Source organism: Otolemur garnettii, unplaced genomic scaffold (assembly GCF_000181295.1).
Source record: "Otolemur garnettii isolate 467f Iridium unplaced genomic scaffold, OtoGar3 scaffold00022, whole genome shotgun sequence".
In the NCBI taxonomy this organism is placed as follows: Eukaryota; Metazoa; Chordata; class Mammalia; order Primates; family Galagidae; genus Otolemur; species Otolemur garnettii.
This window is the reverse complement of record NW_003852417.1, coordinates 15573462-15593905: the sequence shown is the minus strand read 5'-3', so window position 1 is coordinate 15593905 and position 20444 is coordinate 15573462. Positions and strand designations below refer to the sequence as shown.

At 38.5% G+C, this 20444-nt stretch overlaps 1 protein-coding gene across 1 annotated transcript in view; it reads right to left on the bottom strand.

Moving 5' to 3' along the window:
• LOC111724355 (nuclear receptor coactivator 1-like) overlaps nucleotides 1–20433 on the bottom strand; it is a 186194-nt gene extending 165761 nt beyond the window's left edge. Inside the window, exon 1 of the mRNA XM_023511817.1 lies at nucleotides 20096–20433. The gene's annotated coding sequence lies outside the window, so the exon portion shown is untranslated. The remainder of the gene's footprint in view (nucleotides 1–20095) is intronic.
• Between the last annotated feature and the right edge of the window lie 11 nt (nucleotides 20434–20444).

The following is a 20444-nucleotide window of genomic DNA, read 5'->3' as shown; positions in this document are numbered from 1 at the left end:
AAAAAAAAAAAAAAAAGAAGCAAAGTACTAAGAAAACATATCTAGGTCCTGATCCAGGCCATAGGGCTTTCTGATAAATACATTACCGAAGTTTAGCAAAAATAAAATGCACCTTCCTATACTCTGTATGGACACCTCAGGCAGACGTCATCTTCAATCTGCCACTGAGCCTGCAGATGGCCACAGACCCTTCCTTCTCAACCACATTACCCACTAACAGCTTCCCATCAACAATCAATTGTTAATGGTTAAATCTAAAGGTATAGCCTAGCACCTTCTTTCTCAGTCTCTTACATATGCAAATAGTAGTCACTACTTTGATAGTTTTATTAATTATAAAACAGTTATTTTTTATAAAAAATACTAAAAATAAGTTTAATGTATAATATACCCAACACCCTGCTAAAGAAAGAAAATATTGTTATTAATACAATTTACTTAAAATTTCCTCTACTTTTAATAAGTATTTGTCCTTTCATAAAAACAACTGAACTATAACTATACTCTTTCTCTCATTTAAACTTATCTATACTAACTAAGCCTATCTATGTTGTCCATGGAATAAAACCAAGATATCACTGTTCATTCAGGGACTCTTCAAGTGACCTCTGACATAAGATATTTATCACCTATAAAATCTCTATCACTCTCAATTTTAACAAGAGAAGGAAGCTCTGTAATACTGCAACAGCAATGGTAGTCAGAAACAGTCATTAGAAATTGACTAGAAGGTTCTTTTCAACCAAACTTTTCACCACCAGTTAGTCATGGGCAAAGCCTCCACTGTCTACCTCTCCTTGTCAACTGCCAACCCAGCACACTCTCATTTAAATACCTATTTTTGCAAGCATTTTCACAAGCAATATCTCATTAGCCCTGCAAGGTATATAAGGCAGCTAGATGTACACCCATTTTTACAGATATGAAAGAACAAAGAGATTAAGAACACAAAACTGGAGTCCAGTAGTGAATCCCTGTTTCACTACTTCTTTGCAATTGGATACTTTACTTAACCTTTATGAACTGCAAAATAAAGACGATAATGTATGGCTTACAGGTTACTTAAGATGATTAGATTACAGGAGGTCTGTAAGGCACTTAGCACATCATCTGGTGTAAAATAAGCACTAAGTGAATGGTGGCTGCTGCTATCACTGCTGCTGCTGATGTTATTATTAATTATGCAAGATCAAACACAGGGGAGCTAAGACTGAAACCTAGATCTTCTTGATTCCACACTACATTGCTTCATTCTCAAATGGTTACCATGAGTTTTATCTGTACAGAACAGACTCTATCGTTTCCAGACAAGGCCTCCCCATTTTCATCTAGACATCACAGTGCTCGCTTTAGAATTAAAAATCAAAGACCAGTAGCAATACCAACAACTACCAACATCACAAAAAGACAACCATTTGTGTGGCCCATACTACCATCTATAAAGTTGTTTTGCCCTCTCTCTCCTCAAAAATTAAAACTTTAAAATTAAAGCTCCTACTTTAAACTACCAGCTTGCAGGATACATAGAGGGGCAGAACAACATGTTAAACTAAACTGAAATCCAGAATGCAGGAAATGCTACTGGCCACATCACCCACATTCTTCAAAAGATAAATTACAAATGCAAAGAAGAAGAAACAGAGAATCTATAATTTTTGTGGGTTTTTTTGTAGAGACAGTCTCACTTTATCGCCCTCGGTGAGTGCTGTGGCATCACAGCTCACAGGAACCTCCAACTCCTGGGCTTAGGAGATTCTCCTGCCTCAGCCTCACAAGTAGCTGGGACTACAGGTGCCCACCACAATGCCTGGCTATTTTTTTGTTGCAGTTTGGTCAGGGCCAGGCTTGAACCCATCACCTCAGTATATGGGGCCACCACCTTACCCACTGAGCCACAGGTGCCACCCAGAGAATCTATAAAAATTTTAAGACCTTTCAACCAAGACTGATATTTTGAAGTTTTTTTTTTAAATTATCCCCCAAAAAGGTAATATTGGCCCCCATGTACATCTGTTTAGGAAATGACTATGCTAATGACACAACCAGAATATTCAAGAATGTTTTGGGCTTTGGAACATTTCTTATTTTTTTTCCATTCTTAATCAATAAAGTAATGTTCGAGTTTTTAAAAGAAAGGCAATAACAACACATATAGCTTCTATTCTGCCTATGCTACAACCTGATATAAACAAAGAATTATTCTGAACAGTATTTTTAAAGAGTACAGTTTCACAAATTTTTTTTTTTTTTTGAGCCAGAATCTCACCATGTCACCCTTGGTAGAGTGCTGTGGTATCACAGCTCACACAACCTCCAACTCCTAGGCTTAGGGGATTCTCTTGCCTCAGCCTCCTGAGTAGCTGGGACTATAGGCGTCCACCACAATACAAATTTTTAAAATAATATACCCCCCATCTACATAAGAGATGGCTGGCGCAAAAGTCAAAGAAAAAAAAAGTCAGGAAGCAACATGTTTGTAATTGAAGCTTAAAAGAAAACCCACATCATCAGTAAGATCAGCTGTCAACAGGAACCTTCCCAGAAGTATTCCATCTATGACATGATTTGAGATATCTTAATGAAAATTACAGCACCTCTCTGTCATCAAGAAGTACCCATCTTAAGTAAATTAAATGCAAGTTAATCTGAAATTTCAATATGGGCACTTGCTATAAGGAAGAGTACATGCCTATTTCCATATTATTCCAAAAAGGATTTGAGACAGCTCACAGGTACATTAGAATTAAAAAGAAAGAAGTGAAGAAATTGGGCACAGAGAAAATGAGGGAGGAAAACAAGATAAAGTCAGAGAGAAGTTTACCACACAAGCCATGTCGCAAGGTCCTATACAGTTGTAAGGGAAGGCCACACTTTTAACTCTGAGCTCCCCTTCCAAGAGAGAAATAACCACTAGTTACAAGTCACGATGACTGCACAATACAAGCAAATCATCTGGTCAAAGGAAACACAGCTTTTTTCCTGGTATCAAAACCTCAAAAAGATAAATTACTACATGGGTTCTAATAATAAGGATGATGATTAAAAACAATAGATTTGAAATGTTCCCAACAAAAAGAAATGATAAATGTTCAAGGTGATGGATATCCTAAATACACTGATTTGATCATTACATATTATATGCATATATCAAAATATCCCATGCATCCCATAAATATATACAATTATGCATCAATTAAAAAAAATTTTAAACAGCAGCTCATTTTACTTTATGTGTCTAAGAATTTTACATGTATAAACTCACGAAATTCTCACAATCATCTTGTAGAAGTAGGTACAATTACCTTGCCCACTTTATCGATGAAAAAACTGAAGCACAAAGAGGTTAACTAACACACGATGAAGAAGTAACAAAGCCAGAACTCAAGCTTAACAAATCCAGCTCGGGCAGCGCCTGTGGCTCAAAAGAGTAGGGCACCGGCCCCATATGCCGGAGGTGGTGGGTTCAACCCCAGCCCTAGCAAAGAAAAAAAAAAAAATCCAGCTCCAGAGCACATACTCCTAACCATTATATAGTCCCTCATCCATAAAGTTGAGCTCTAGTCTTGGTAACAAAGTGAGATCTAACCTCTAAATAATTAACTAAATAATAAAAATATTAGCTCATTTGAGGTTTAGTCTTAGTCCTCCAGGTCAGCTACTACAGTAGTAGTGGTATTGTAGTGGCACTAACAGTGGTATCAACAAGGGCACGGAGATAAAGGAGATCATATCCTCACAAGAATTCTAAAATAAGAGCACTAAATTTCATAAAGCTGTTTGTTTTAATAACCCTCAATAAACAGTCATTGCATTACACTAAAGAACAATTTTGCAAAAGCAACTGCAGATTCTACCCCAGTCTAAAACAATGTAATCACCATACATAACTCTCTCCAGTATTCTAGTTTGATCCAAGTAAAACAACTGTCTAAAGCAATGGACTGAATGTGTTGTAAAGCAACTGTCAAAGAATGCTCTTTCTGAGGGATTACTTCTGAGGTCTACCTTATAGGGGTACAGGTGAATCTTTCTAAGAGTAGAGTGTGAATGTTTTAGAGCAATAACTGAGAAAATGACATGAAGGCTGTGTTGACCAGTTGATGGAAGTATTTCAGATTGCATGTGAAAACCCCACACTGTACCCTAGAAGTGCATTAATGTACATAGTTACCGTTCAATAAAAAAAAGAAAAATAAATAAATAAATAAATAAAAAATAGAATGCTCTTTCTACTAGGTTTTTGATAAAAATCAGGCTTCAAAGTAAGTGGATACATACTTGCTATAGTAAATCTATTCCATACTGCCAATTATAGGTACTATATATATTTTATAGTTGATCAAATGTAGTCATGTTAATATTTCCTTATAAAAATTAAGAAACCTAACCACCAAAGATGTGTAAGTAGACAGCCAATCCACCTCCCTGGCAGTGAATTTACAAAGTAAAAGGCCAAATTTTTCCTCTGAAAATAGTCCTGAGTCTGCACCAATAGTCAAATGGTCAATCAAGTCCCAGAGCTCTACATATCATTCAATGTGAACATTTTGATTTTGATCCAGAAAATTCTCAATGAAAGAAATTCCCAACATTCAGCTCAGCCATAAAATTATCTGGATAAAGTAGCCATCGAGCATCCAATTGAGATATGTGTCCTTCAATTAACTAAATCAATCGGGCAGGTATACAGGGCTATTAAATATAAGCCAATTAAACATCCAGAGATATCTGCAAAAAAAAAAAATGTGATTTTTATAGTAGCAGATCTCACATCTTTCTTTCTGAAATAACTAAGTAGCAGGGTCAGCTGTCTACCAAGGCCTTTCCTAGTTTAATGTGCATATTACAGCTAGGAAGCAATTAAATAAAAAAGACAAGCATCCCCATAAGAAAGTGGACAAACATAAATAAGAGAAACTTAGGGGAAAAACTACAATCTAGAAAAAACGTTTGATAAAATCAGCAACATTATCACTAGTCAGAGAACTAAAAGTTACAATATACCATTTTCACCCATCAGATAGACCCAAGTAGAAATGACTGATAATATACAAAGTTGACAAAGGCAGGGGTGGGGGGAGCAGTTAACTATTATACACTATTGGTAGCAGTATAGATTGATAAAGCCTTTGAGGTAACAATTTGAAAAGACATCAACTTTTTAAATGGGCATACCCAATAATTACAGGATATGTTGTCATATATATGCAAAACAAGAACAAACTGTTCTTGTTCACTGACACACAGTTTGCAACAGTGAAAAAGTAGATACCTAAATATCCATCAGAAAGAAAGATGGTTAAATAAATTACAGATTCTACAACCAATGCAATACTATACAGCCATTAAAAAGATAAAATGTGTCCTTCATATTCTGACAGAGAAAGATTCCCATGCCATTAAGTTTAAAAAGTCTACACCAACTCATCAAGAATGACCCTATTTGCATGCCTACGTGTGCGTGCAAGTGTGCAACCCACATAGGTATGTGATAGGCAAGAGAGATGTGCCAACAGAGGTCTGGATTAGTCAGGACTCTTTCAATTCCAAAAGAGAGTAACCCACTTCTAACCAGCATAAACAAATTGGGCAATTATCTCATTTAACTGGGAAATACTCAGCAGATCCAATTTAAGGTACGACTAGATCCAGAGGTTCCAATGGCTCCTCATGTTCATGCATGCAAAAATGTGAGAGATGATGTGTTTAAGACACAATAGTAACCCGTCTCAGTCAGCTTACTCTGTTATGTTGACCTCATTCTTTCCTATGGCAAAAAGGTTTCCTTCGTGGCATCCTCAATTTTCACTCAGCTTAGCACGCCAATAGGATGAGCCTGTCCCTCATACAACATGTTTTTCAGTCTCGGGGAAGGGCTCTGAACCTGCTTCAGTGACGTGGCAATCACTGTGTCCAAGGGAATAGAGGATTATGACAGACCAAGCCTGAGTCAAATGCCCATCCCTTAGCCAAGGGGAAGGATACTGCAACCTCATAACAAAAATTTTAATGGGGGAGGGGCTTAATGAACAGCCTAAATTAACAGTCATCATATAATTCACTACAGAGACTTTCACCTTTATATACTCCATTTACTTGAACTTGCTATTGGAATGTCATCATATATGACATGGTTTATTTTTTAATTTAAAAAGGAAAAATATACTGGAATATAGACAAAAAGCCTAAAGTCTAAAAAGTTCAGGATTGATGACTTTAGATATAAAACTAGAGAAAAAATAAGCCTCATGGATAAAGAACTAGACTTCCTAGCTCTACACACTTGGCCATCATTTTAACCACTACCCAACAGTACTTACCAAACCAAGCATTAGAAAGGGAAACAAAAAAATAAAGAAAATGGGTTTTAATTAATTAGCAATATGTTGACAAAACGGGAAAAAAGACCTTAGAGATGCTGAAGAGAAATGTTATTAAATCCTCAGACAGCAGAATACCTCCAACAGTCTCTAAAGACCTTTTACACTCAATCTCACTTTTTTCATCCTATAATCTTACCAGACAAACAGTATACATAGGAAAGTTCCGGATTAATTATACTGAGGCCAAATATTCACATTCTGTTTCAAATCTCCCCTCTAAAGATTGTAGCAAAGTAAAACAATGTATAATACCCCTGAAGTACACATTAGTACAATTTTCCTTTGTCTCAAAAGTCTACCATTCACACTTACAAGTTCTTTTCACAGGTGAATTTAATAATAAAAAAAAAAAAAATGTGACACAAAAAGTAATTTCTCTTTTCTTCACTGACTCCAAGCAGGGCCTACCAATTTTGGTGATTATCGCTAAAGAAAATCAATATGCTAAGCCAAGGCAAAAATATATTAAGCTAAATATTCATATTCTTGCCCACATATCCTAGTCCCTTAAGAAGTGCTCTATGATGACTTTTAGCCAATAGTCCAGAAGAGGAAGTGATGTAGGTCAATTTAGGGCCAAAGCCACTTTGAACTTAACTAAGGAGGAGTTTCACATTCCAGATAGTAAACCAAAATTACCCTATTATTTCAACTTTTTTTCATGTTCCATGGGACTACACTATAAGTATCATTCCAAATCCTACATATCTAACTCTAATCTAGTTCCTCTGGGAAGGCCACCCAGATCAGGCTAGGCACTTAGCATCATAAGTAACAAACCTGTGTATGTATACTATGGGTAGACTACTATGAAAACACTATGGTACAAACCAGATAATAAATAGTCTCTCTCTTCTATAGTTTACAATAGTTAAAAGGAAAGGCTACATGTAAAAAAAGAGACAAGTATACATGATAATACCTTTCACTTGAGTGCTAGAAATGGTAAGTACTAGAGGAATTTCCATATATCTCAACTAGTTACTAAATTATATACTCTCATGTGACATTTTTGTATTGTTTTATGTTATTTTTCAATTCATGTATAATTTAAACCAAATGAGACTCCTTATAGGGATTATAAACTTCTTTATTTCTTGAGTCTCACTCAGTGGCCCAGGGTTGAGTGCCATGGCATCATAGCTCACAGCAACCTTAAACTCTTGGGCTCAAGCGATCCTCTTGCCTCAGCCTCTGAAGTAGCAAGGCAGGTGGACTGCCTGAGCTCAAGATTATAAATTTCTTGAAGGGCAAGAAGTCTAAGATAATAACTTTGTGGTGGCCCATATTATCATTTAAACAAGAAGGATTTAATAAAAACGTTTATTTTGTTGTGAAGAATATGTTGAAAAATTAAAACAGACATGTGGTAATCCTCAGGATTCCTTGAGTGTCTCTAGCACTGCTAAGGAAAGAGCAAGGAAAACAAAGTTTTCTGATACCCATGACAGGTAGAGCTCTGCACTGGAGAACAATGACTTACCAGGGTACTCCAGACTTTCAAATGTATCTTTTCACAACCAGCTTCTTATGTTGTAAAACAACTTATTCTCCAAGCAATATCTGATTTCCAATCCAATTCCTCAAATACTCTGAAACCAGTCAAGAAAAATCCCTAGAATATTACCTGTCAACATTCTAGGCACACATACACACACGCTTGTGCATACACATACTAAAACACACACAAGATTTATTATGATTCAAGTCTAATATGACTTGTCAAATATTTTAATACCTATTATAATGTGTATAAGGTATAATGTGTATAAGGTATCACAGAGGACAAAATACATGATCCCCTTTGCCGTTCTCATACCCGAACAAGGCAAATAGAACACATGAAAGCCAAAAATTTTACACAGTACAAGACGGTATATATAAAGTATCAAATGTATAACAAGGCAAGTAAATCTTGAGAGTTCATAGAAGGAACAGATTACTTCTATAGTCTGAACACTTAACAAGCAAGATGAAATCTGAGTTGAACTTTAAAGGATAGGTAGGATTTCAAGAGGCATCCACTAAAATAAAGAACACTTATGGGAAAGAAATATAAAAATGAATAGAAATAGAAAATCCCATGGGATTTTTAGGGGACAGTAAACTAACAATTTTATTTCAAACAAACATTTTATTAGGGGATACCACCAGAAAAGCAGGTTGCTGCCAGACACTAGAAAGCTTTAAATGCCAGGCTTTACAGTAATGAAAAACCACTGAAGGCTTCTGAGCAAAGGAACACCTCAAAAGTAAAAATTAGCAAGATGATTCTAAAACAAAATTTAGGACAGACTGAAGGAGGAACTCATGGGGGACAATGGGAGCACTCTGGATACTACCTCAATATTTAGGCTTAAATTAGAATTATTTCAGCAAGGAGAAAAAAGAATAGATCTAAAGAGTTGAGAGAACTTGCAAAGTGTTTTTAGTATGTATTATCAAAGCAGACCCTAAGGATTCTAGAAAGCTGAGATTCAGATGCTAAAGGAGAGTTTAAAAGCACAGCAACTGTGAATCCTAGCCTACCCAGCAGGGCCTCCTTATACTTCAATGGAAACTGAGTTCTTCTGTACTTATATTCACATACATTCCCATCCCCACACTCATACAATAGTAGGGTCTTTTTTATTGGACATGGGGTGACAGGGGGACTAGAGGTGGGAAATGATAGATGTAAAAGCAGCCAAATAACGAAGGGGCCAGGTCGTTGTGCAACAAATGGAGCTCAAACACCTGTAAAGGCCAAAGGCATTGCAATCACAAACATCTGTTGCAAAATGGAAAAACAGACTGCACATCCAGTCATACTACAGGCTTGAGTAATGACATCAGATATATCCATTAAACTTGGCAAGAGGGTACAAATTGATGAATGGAGTTATTGAGGTCCCAGTACTCAACAATAGAGATTCTTAATCTTTGGAGGAGGTCATGGACCTTTCAAAAATCTGGTGAAAGCTATGGACTCTCTCCAGAGACAGGCACCGACTCAACAAAATTTTACATATAATTTCAAAATGTTTACAGACCCCCCCGAAAGCCTATCCAGAGGCTGTTATTCCATGAACCCCAGGTTAAGAACACTTGTTAGAGAATAGTGACAACCAAGTTTATCAGATATCCCATACTTTAAAAGTTTTTGAAGAAGGAGTTATATATATATATAAACGTGTAATTTATGTACATTGCATACCAAACATAAATTATGCAGCCTATAAAGCATATGCAAAAATAGAAATTAAAAAGATAGTTGTAACAAGTAAACACATTTTTAACCATTCATTTTACTTACTGAGGACATAACTTTGTGCTTTTCCTAATAAATATTGCTTGGTATTAGCATCACTCTTTTGGTGACAGTGATATAATTAACCATAGTTTGTTATTTTAAAATCTTGCATTTGTAGGCACCTGTGGCTCAAGGAGTAGGGTGCCAGCCCCATATACCAGAGGTGGTGGGTTCAAACCCAACCCCGGCCAAAAACTGCAAAAAACTGCAAAAAACAAACAAACAAAAAAAACTTGCATTCAAACTTCATAAATAGCAATTTGAAAGTGTTCTCTAAATTCAATTAATTGTTATAATAAATAGCAATTTTGTTTGGCTTTAATGGTTATCATAGCTAAAAACCATACTTTACAAAGATAAATAAGACAAAAAGAAGAACTCCAGTATTGGCTGCTCCAAATAAAACATGATACTCAATTTTCAAATCTACTCACTGTTTATGCAAAGGTTTTTGCTAATATTCAGCTAGTACATTTTCATATTTCTTAATAGCACTCAGGTGTTCTTATAAACTAATGGTACTGCCTTTTTGTATTTTTAGCAGATGGGCTCAAAATCACTAAAACACCTCTTATTGCAAGGATTTTATACAGGTTAGAAAATTCTGTCTCCAAGTTCCAAATGTATACATTTTAAAAGCTCCTAACACACATCATTTTTCAGCAACTAAATCCAATAATAATGGAAATAACTGCAAATATCCATTTTCTTTTTTTTTTTCAATTTCAATATACTTTCTCCCCAGTATTAAACTTTGTTTTATTCTGAAAGGCAGTTACTTTTTGACTCATTGTTAAGAATTTACCATTATCTCAAAGGAGGGAATAAAATAAGTGTGTTTACATGTACTTGCTAAGTAACATACCACTCTCAGCCATATATCCTAGAGAAGGTTAGCAGATTTGGGACAACCATCTTTTTGTGAGAGAAAAATGAATAAGTATCCCTAAGTCAGACCAGTTAATCTCTATGAAATAGTACACAAAAGTTCTGTATAGTGACTCTCTACTATGGAAATATAAAGTAGTATTAAGCATTTACTATTTAAAATAGTAAATCCAGAACTCCAATTACCCAAGCTCCAATAAACTTCATACATCACAACAGACGGAAAGTAAAGAAGCTTCCACATAGATTTCTAATATTTCCTCCACTTCCCAGACAACTTAATGTTAAACTCTACTTTAGAGACCACTGGCTCTAAAAATGTGTGGTACGGAAAAAGAATTTCCTGCGTATGCCATCAGACTTCAAAGGTCTTATCTTTGAAGGTACTCCAATTATATTGTCTCCATCTCTGAATTACCATCAGTTTGTCAAAAGACACACCACAGCACATTTTGTGACACCAGTCGTCTTAACTCTATTCCCTCAGTGTAATGCTGGCTGGGTGCTTCGGTCAAATGATGGACAGGGCTAGAACAAGGACCAATACTCTTCATAATACATCCTGCCCTAAATCCTTTTTGGAACATGGTAGAGCATAATTAAATCAGTAAAATAAATCATGAACTATAAATGGGAACCATGGGCTTCCAATCACTTTATACACTCAGACACAATTATACAAGGAGATATTTTTCTCCCTGCAAAAACCAGCCTAAGCCCACTGTAATCACCTTAAAGAATGCCAAATGCTAACATTGTTTAAAGCAGTGGTTCTCAACCTATGGGTCGTGACCCACAGGAACTGTATTAAAGGGCTGTGGCATTAGAAAACCACTGGTTTAAAGAATAGCTACAGCTTTAAAAAAAAAGGCAATGTTTTAAGATCTAGATAAAATAGATAAAAGTATACAAAGAACAAAATAAAGGCACATTTAGAAGGCATGAAAGTACACCTGACAAAGAGTGCAGAATGACACTGGAGGAACGCTGGAACACTGCAGTGCTGACTGGCCCAGAATTAATTTATGTATTTCATAAATTCAAATCAACATCTAAAAATCACTGGGGGATTAAAATATTTTTTAAAAAACTGATGGGGACCGGGTATGATGGCTTACACCTTTATATGCCCCACACTTTAGTGAGAGGCCAAGGTGGGAGTATTGCTTGAGTTCAGGATTTGGTGGTTGCAATGATCAAGCCACTGCACTCCAGGCTGGTAATAGTAAGCCTCTATCTCTAAGGAAAAAAAAAAAAACACACACACACACACACACACGATATGTTTTTAAATATATATAAAAACGAGTGAATAAGTTCTCAGTGTGGTAAGCCTTACATATGGAATCATTTCAAAAACGAAGAAAATGTAAAATTTGAGGTATAAAACCTGCCAAGAAGAGATACACATAAATTTGGAAAATTGACATTTTTCATTTACATCCAGCTCTACATACTTACTACATACTGCCACCACCTCCCTCCACTAAAATGCTTCAAAGTCTTGCTTCTGCATCTAGAATATCTGCTTCCCTCTCCCACTTCAGTGGATGCCCCACTCCTCTTTGCCCTTTCCCCCTTTATTACTCCCTGAATAATTCCAAGCTTTTCTGTCTTTCATCTTTGCTATTTAATCTTTCTGAATACACTGTTCACCTCACCCCACCTTACAGAAATCATACATCACCTACAATGCCTTTGTCTACCACCATGAAACTTGCCCAGAACTCTCTCAAATGAAAATATTGTAACTGCTCTTTCTTCCTGAATCCTCAAAGTTCTATTTCAGTACCTTTCTCATTGCTCTCATCACATTTAATTAGTATTACAGGTATTTGTTTGTTTGTCTTATGGTCATAATCTCTGTAAGAACAGGATCTATATCTTATCAGTTAATTTCCCTATCTTTCAACAGCACAGCACTTTGAACAAAGTACTCACATAACTATATCTTGAATGAATGACTGAATGCCTACTTAAAAATTCAATTACAAACTACTTGTACCATTTAAAATAGGGAGGGTGTTATGACTTAGATTTTGCAGAACAAACACCTTTTCCCTGATTTCCTTCCAAGAAACTTTTGAAAGTAAGTTACACATATAGCCACTTATACACATATAGCCACTTTCAAAATTCAAGGACATTTCATCCTTCAACTATGTAGTCAAATATAGTGTGGTATCTTTCTGTACATATACTTGCACTCACAATAGAATATCTCCTCCTAAACAATCAAATCTGTGCTAGATAAAAATATATAAATATTTTAACCATATAGGCAAACTGAAATTTTAAGATGCAATTATATTAAAGCTATCAGAATAAGATCAACCATTCAAAATACAAGTGGAAACACAGGGAATGACCAAGGAATCTGTTACAAATGGAAAAAAAATCCTAAGCTTTAGGTATTTAAATACTAACAAAACTTGAGAGACAGAGTTTTATTGCTAAGAATTCAAAACCAAACATTCAAAGATAAGCTTATCTGGACAGAAGCACCAAAGAATCAACATACTAAAGTACAAAGGTAAGACCAGAAACAGCATGAGAATCTTAAAGTGACACTTTCATTAAGTGACTGGTATACAGGGATCCTGGGTCATCAGAAAGGAATGAGACTGGGCTAGGCATGGTGGCTCACAACTGTAATCCTAGCACTCTGGGAGGCTTTAGCTCAGGTGTTTGAGACCAGCCTGAGCAAGAGTGAGATCCCATCTCTACTAAAAATAGAAAACCTAGCTGGGCCTTGTGGCAGGCACCTGTTGTCCCAGCTACTTGGGAGGCTGAGGCAAAAGGATCTCTTGAGCCCAGAGTTTGCAGTTACTTAGAGCAGTGATGTTATGGGACTCTAGCCTGGGGCAACAGAGTGAGATTCTATCTCAACAAAAGAAAAGAAAAGAAAAAGAAAGGAATGAGAATGCAAGTCTCCACAGCACAGGTATGAAATAGAAAGAAAGTCCAGAAAGGAAAAGGAGGCTAGAATGTGGCCAGTCCTTGGAGGGAAGCCAATTTAAAGGTATGAATGTGATTTCCAGTCCGAAGACTTGCACTCCAATGCCTCTGTAACACCTACAAGCTGTCACTCTTACACTAGTCACTCAACTTCACTTAGCCTTGTTTCCTCATTAATAAAATGTAATATGTAGGGCTAGCACAGTACTTGGCTCAAAGATAGCACTCAAACATTTACTAACTCTAAAGGAAGACCTTACAAGAAAAGCAAACATTTCTTTCCAGGCTCTTTTGTAGTTTTTGAGAGAATGGTCTTTATTAATTCCTGTTTAGTGCCTCTTTACAAAATTTGAGAGTCAACTTTTCATCAAAAAATAAAAATACTCCTAGAATTCTTAAAATTTAAAATATCTTTGTAATAACTTTCAAATATAAAAAGTAACTCTCAAAAAGAAGCCCCTGTAGCTCAACAGCTAGGTGGGGTCAGCCACATACACCAGGAGCTGGTGGATTCGAATCCAGCCCAGGCCTGCCAAACAACAATGACAACAACTACAACCAAAAAATAGCCAGGCATTGTGGTGGGCGCCTATAGTCCTATAGTCTGGGAGGCTGAGGCAAGAGAATCACTTAAGCCCAAGAGTTAGACGTTGCTGTGAGCTGTGACACGATAGCACTCTACCCAGGACAACAAAGTGAGACTCTGTCTCAATTAAAAAAAAGAAGAAGCCCCAGGCCAAATACATTTGCCTAGACTTAGTTTTCTCATCTATAGTATTAAGGAGACTGTACTAAATGACCATTAAGGCTCCTTTACTCCAAATGTGGTTTGTGCCATCTCAAGCATTTTCCAATCTAATCAGGAAAATCAATTCAATATATACTAAAAAAAGAACCTCTCTGAAGGAAGGTAGGCAGGAAGAAAAGGGATTTTAAAGGGAAGAAGAAGAGGAAAGGGAAGAGGAAGGAAAGAGGGAAAGGAAAGAGGGAAGAGGGTAAGAAACAGGAAGGGGGAAGGGAAAGGAAGGAAAGGAAGGAAAGGAAGGGAAATTATTACATTAGAACAAACAGTAACTGATGATAAGAGAGTGATAAAAAATTAAGCTTTCTGGAAAGCACACCAGCTTTCTGAAGGTCAAGAGAACATAAAGGATAAGGAAATAAAATCTAAATAAAGAAAATGAAACATGTAAATCAAAGAAGATATCTACAGTATTATAATACTTTCTTCACCTGTGTTGCCCTTTAAAGTTTATAAAGCATTTTTGCATATATACCATCTGCAGCAAATTTTCCAGAATGGAAAATTAAAATAAAATCAGTTTAAACGATTTACATTCAATAAATTTGCCCACAAAGAGCCTCCACTAAAAACAATTAACATCTAAAAACATTTTAGAAAGAAATTTCTTCAGCATTTATATGTAGAATGAATTAGAGAGGCAAATGCATGCAGGCAAACAGCCATAAACCTACAAATCATAAAATTTTAGCACAAGATGAAGTGTGAAATCAGACCACTATGCTCATTTAATGATAAAGAAACTCAGGCCTACAGACTCAATGTGACTCCCATTACTCCTTGCACAAAGCGACAGAAGGACCAGATTGTTTTCCTTTTATTTTTAACAGAAATAAAAGGAAAAATCTCAGAAATTACAAAGAATGAGAAAATTTGTTGATAGATTAGCTAATGAAGTGCCCATTTTAGCTAGCTATTGATATGTTAATACTCCCAATCATATGTTACATTATCTTACTTAATACAAAAAGTTAAAGATCACAACAGGAGGGTAAGTACATTATTTAAATTTTTAATACAAAAAAACCTGAAGTTTAGTATGATTAAACAGCCCAAGGTTACATCAACTATCTGGAAGACCAGGTCCCCACCCTCTGCCAGTGTAAAATTAAAGCTCCATTTAAAAAGTTTCAAAATTGCCTCAAAATTATAAGCCAAAGGGGCAAAAATGAAATATCATTCTGGAAAAATTGGATAATCCAGAGTTTATTAAATTTCTGGTTCTGTTAACAGGTGAATTCCACCTCTGTCCTTGTACCTATTTTTATGAGTCTGATCTATATGTTCCTGTCAGGTCCAGAGTTACTCAGTAAAGCCAAACATCCCTGTCCTCCACACACTAAAATTAATATTTGGAGGGTCTGGGCCTGGTGGCTCACACTTGTAATCCTAGCATTCTGGGAGGCAGAGGCAGGTGGACTGCATGAACTCAGGAGTTTGAGACCAGCCTGAGCCACAGCCAGACCCCATTTCTAAAAATAACCAGTATCTAAAAATAGCCAAGCCTTTGTATCAGGCACCTGTAGTCCCAGTTATGTGGGAGACTGAGGCAAGAGGATCTCTTGAGCCCAAGAGTTGAGGTTGCTATAAGCTATGGCACCACAGCACTCTAATTAGGGCAACAAAGTGAGAGACTATCTTAAAAAAAAAAAAAAAACTGAGAAAATAAGAACAAGATATATCTAAGGTGATAGATTAATTTCAAGTCTTTCACTTGAGTGACTATAGCTTCTATTTTGGAAAAAACTACTTATCTTTTAAATATGATAACTATACTAAATTTTTCTAACAGCCTATCACTTCAAGGAATCTCAAAAAACTATTCTGTAGATGAGATGATAGGGGAGGATGTACTGACACAACAATTCACTGTATTTGACTTATGAAATTGGACTTACATAATGGTGTGTTTTGTAATAATTTACCTTATTCAGCCATATATGCTGAAGAAATATAATCTATACTATCTAATCCAAATACATATACATATACACCCACAAAACATTTTTCAGAACTAAGCTATAGAAAAAATACCACCTCCTAAATAAGCAACCAAGAATGGTACCTACTTGCCACTAGGCCATTTTATGACCTCCAACACCATACATTGAGAAAAAGGCATAATGTCTAAAACTAAAATATAAAGGGAGAACCAAAGATTTTTTTTTTTTTTGAGACAGAGCCTCAAGCTGTCCCCCTGGGTAGAGTGCCATGGCATTACAGCTCACAGCAACCTCCAACTCCTGGGCTCAAGCGAGTCTCCTGCCTCCGCCTCCCAAGTAGCTGGGACCACAGGCGCCCGCCACAACACCCGGCTATTTTTTGGTTGCAGCCGTCATTGTTGTTTGGCGGGTGCGGGCTGGGGATTCGAACCCGCCACCTTAGGTGTATGTGGCTGGTGCCTTAGCCCATTGAGCTATAGGCGCCAAGCCAGAACCAAAGATTTTAAATGACTAGACCTCACCTCCAATGGTAAGAAAAAAATCCTTAGTGGCCAAGGACCAAGGACTAAGTTACTGGTTAATCTAGGGGAAAAGCAATTTTAAAAAGGTCCTTTCCTACAGTCCATAGTATTTCCAAATGGACAGGAAAGTTATATAAGTGGGGTAGAAATTTGTATGGTTCTGCAGCCCAGATCAAATATAGTGCTCAGTTATCCAACTCCTAAAACACAGGGATTTCATCCAATCCCACAACCACCACAGCATCCAGTATTCGCAGGTAATGTAAAATGGAACCCACCACAACACTTTGGGACCTCGGCCAAGAAAGCAGTTCGTGGCCCTTTGAGAATTTCTGTGATTATGTATTTAGAAGGCAAAAATCACTGCCAAGACAATAATGAGCATCCTGGGATCTCCTATACTCTATTTCTTAGGGAATTCTACTCAGTGTTGGGTGCTTGTATTGACTTCCCACACCTGTCCTAAAATGAAAGCTATGTTAAGTCATACGGTTAAGGCCACCCAAATCCATAAGATATACAATGTACCATTTAAACAATATAGTCAAAAAAGACAAACTAAAGTAGAGAGGTAGTACTTCTCTAAGAGAGAGTATGTAAAATGAATGAAAACCAAGCAGTGAAAACTAAAATGTCCTTGAAAAACAGTTAAAAATCACAGTCCAACAGAGAAATGATTTTTAAGGCGAGTTCAATACCTTCTCTCCCCCACTCTACCTTTCAGCACCTCTACACAACCCTTATCATTTACTTAACATTTAGTCCTAGTGAGGACTGCTCACTGGATTAGCAGGATCAAGAGGACATTCAGAGAACATTCCATTCTGGGAACAACATCTTTAAATTATTTAGGCTTGTTTACCACCCTTCTCTATAGAGTAAAAGCATGAAGTTTTGCCAACACTTTCACAATATACATCAGTCACTACCATAGCAACCCAATCCCCTGCCCACTAAAAGATTAACACATACATAGAAAACAGGAAATTCAACAAAAATTAAAGTTTGACCTTACACTCTCTCAACAGTTAAATGTCTTAAGTAGTAGCAGTATCTTTATATCACACCCACTTCATGTTACCCTTACAGCTTCCTGGCATAAGCAAATTCTCGGGATTATACAAACTGCTGCTTCTGTTTCCAGCCCAGATTTCTAGAAATGAAACCCTGGAATTGAGGGAGAAAGAAAAACAAATGTTGGCAGAATCAGAGAGGAAAAAGCATTGTCTATATAATCCCAGTTTAAGTGGAACAATCACCATTAGTTCTATCAAGCACTTTCTTTTTTTCCAATAAAACCACTTACCCAAAAAGGCACATCCAAAATACTCCCTTGGTTTAAACCACACAAAAAGCAATTTAATAGACACAATCCTATAGATTCTGTCACAGAGAAATAAGGAAGAGATTTACTATAAACTATGTAAAATTCAAGTTTTACACATTATAGATCAAACTTCAGTGTAGGTTAAGTAAATGTAATAAATAGTGCAAAGCATCTACAAAAAATCAAAACAGGAGCTCTCTATTTTCTCTCCAAACCATTCAGAACTCCTTTTTGGCCCACTGTTTCCAAAACATAAAGTCTTTTAAGTAAGAAATGGAGAGAAAACATTTTAGACATTAGTTCACAAAACCAAATTAGACCTTTCCACAAAGTATAGGCGATAAAACAGAAACACTTCCATTTTACCTAGTTTATGACAAACAGTTCAAGGAATGCCTGTTTACTAAGCTGAATCAAACCTCACTATTTAACCCCCAACTATTTCTGGTTCAAGACCAAAAAGACCCAAGCAAATACTTTCTTTTCACGTTATTCTCAAGATGAAGAAATCCGACCCTCTTCCTACTACATCATAGCTTCTGTGAAAGAAGCTGAGAGGCCCCTTTGGCCAACTTTTTGGTTTTTTGAGTCTAACCTCCAACCATTCCAGAAGAGACAAACCTCAAACAAATTTAACCCTCGAGATCCATCCTTTCAACTATACAATATAATCTAACCTTCAGGGCAGTAATGTTTTACACGGACACTTGAAGATTTCTTAACCACTAAGTGTAAGCACCAGACCTAGCAAACAATTGCCACAGAGACTCTTCTGGGCATCCACCGAGGGTGCTGGGACTGCAGTTCACTCAAGAACCCTTCATTCGCCAACATCACACTCGACATTAAAAACTCACCATCTCAAAAGAAAAAATAAGTCACCTTCTTCACAAGGACACCTGCCTCTTCAACGCCTCTACGATGAACGAAGAGAGCCAAGCATGAAAGCCAAGAGATCCTCCAGTTTAAAGTTTTCCTTCCTACCAAAGTCTCTGACCACAGCACCATGGCCTGTACATGTGTCTGTGTGTGTCTCTCTCACACACACACACACACACAAACACACAGGCAGTATGGTCAACTCCTCTGGCTCCCTCTGCTCAGACTAGGCAGCGTCTAGCCCATGAGAGTGACTGCTTTTAAAAAAAGAAAAAAGAAAAAGCCACACAGCTGGGTATTACAAACAAGGACCCCGGTGTCCGATTTCCCCATGGCTTTTCCAAGAGACTATAGAGCGACTCCAATTGTCGCTGACCACTAACCTGCCCCACCTTCCAATCGTCTACTCAACATGTTTGCTTCCCTTCCGCGGTCCCTGCGGCCAAATCCCAGGAATGGGACCAAATCCCAGCAGCAACAGAAAATCTCACTCATCCCTCCCAACGCTACCTTCAAAGCCCTTCCCCGAAGGAGGGGAAAATGCAAGTGCACCGGGTTAAACAGAAGCGCCGTCGAAGGCTGCGCTGGCGGAAAGGCATGCCACGATCACCCCCATTTCGCGGTCCGGGCAAACAAGACTCGGAGAGGTTAGCCTGCTGGCCAAGGTCACGGCGCTCGTCGGGGCAGAGGGGCGCCGGCGCCGACTTCCGGCTCCCCCTCTCGGCGGCGGCTCCGGGCGCCCGCTCCCCACACCCGGCCGGCGGCCGCGCAGCCTCGCGCACCCTCCGCGGATGCTCGCCCTCTCCGCGCTAACTAGGGCAACTGGAAAAGAGGCGGAGAGAAGTCGCTGCAGCAGCGATTTCCTTCAGCGGGGAGCAGCCCCCAGCTGGTGCCCGTGACAGCTGCGACCTCCGCCCCCTCCAGCCGCGCCAGGCCAAGAGGGGAACTCGGGGAAAGTGGGAGGGGGAGACGGAACGGAGAGAAAGGCGAGCAGGGGGCGGAGGGGCGCCAGCTGCTCCCCGCCCCCTAGGGCCTCGGCGGCCGCGCGGCTCGTGACAGCTGCACCCACCCGGAGGCTCCGCGCCCGCCGCCCGCCACTCACCTGCCGCCGCCGCCTCTGGGCCGCGTTCACCGTGGCGGCGCCGCCGCGGCCTCCGCTGCTCCTCGAGCCAGGCGCCCAGCTCCCGGGGCCCAGGCGGCCGCCGCCGCCGCCGCGGCTCTCCGGCCCCCTCCTCCGGAGCAGGGGTCCCCCCGTAGGGGGATGCAGAACGAACCTGGCACTGACTCTGCTCGAGGGAGCAACGGCAAACAGGCGGCCGAGGCGCGCAGAGTCGCTGTCCAGCCGTCGGAGAACAGGGCTCGGCGAACCGCGTCAGCGTCCCGCTCGCCTGGCCTGAAGAACAAGCATTTCAGCCGCTCTCCGCGGCCGCCATGTTCTCCTCCTCCTCGGC